Source organism: Oncorhynchus masou, chromosome 2 (assembly GCF_036934945.1).
Source record: "Oncorhynchus masou masou isolate Uvic2021 chromosome 2, UVic_Omas_1.1, whole genome shotgun sequence".
In the NCBI taxonomy this organism is placed as follows: domain Eukaryota; kingdom Metazoa; phylum Chordata; class Actinopteri; order Salmoniformes; family Salmonidae; genus Oncorhynchus; species Oncorhynchus masou.
In genome coordinates, this window is record NC_088213.1 from 20,662,909 (window position 1) to 20,663,453 (window position 545).

The window sequence follows — 545 nt, forward strand, 5'->3', positions numbered from 1 at the left end:
AGGGACTCTGTGAGAGAGGAGAGTGTGAAAGAGAGAGAGGAGGGTGTGAAAGAGAGAGAGGAGAGACTTAAAGGGACTCTGAGAGAGAAGAGTGTGAAAGAGAGAGAGAGAGGAGAGTGTGAATGAGAGAGAGGGGTGACTTAAAGGGACTCTGTGAGAGAGGAGAGTGTGAAAGAGAGAGAGGGGGAGACTGAAAGGGACTCTGAGAGAGAGGAGAGTGTGAAAGAGAGAGAGAGGAGACTTAAAGGGACTCTGTGAGAGTGGAGGGTGTGAAAGAGAGAGAGAGGAGAGTGTGAATGAGAGAGAGGGGATGTGAAATAGAGAGAGAGGAGAGTGTGAATGAGAGAGAGAGGAGACTTAAAGGGACTCTGTGAGAGTGGAGAGTGTGAAAGAGAGAGAGGAGAGTGTGAATGAGAGAGAGGAGAGACTTAAAGGGACTCTGTGAGAGAGGAGGAGAGTGTGAAAGAGAGAGAGAGGAGAGTGTGAATGAGAGAGGGGAGACTTAAAGGGACTCTGTGAGAGAGGAGAGTGAGAAAGAGAGAGGG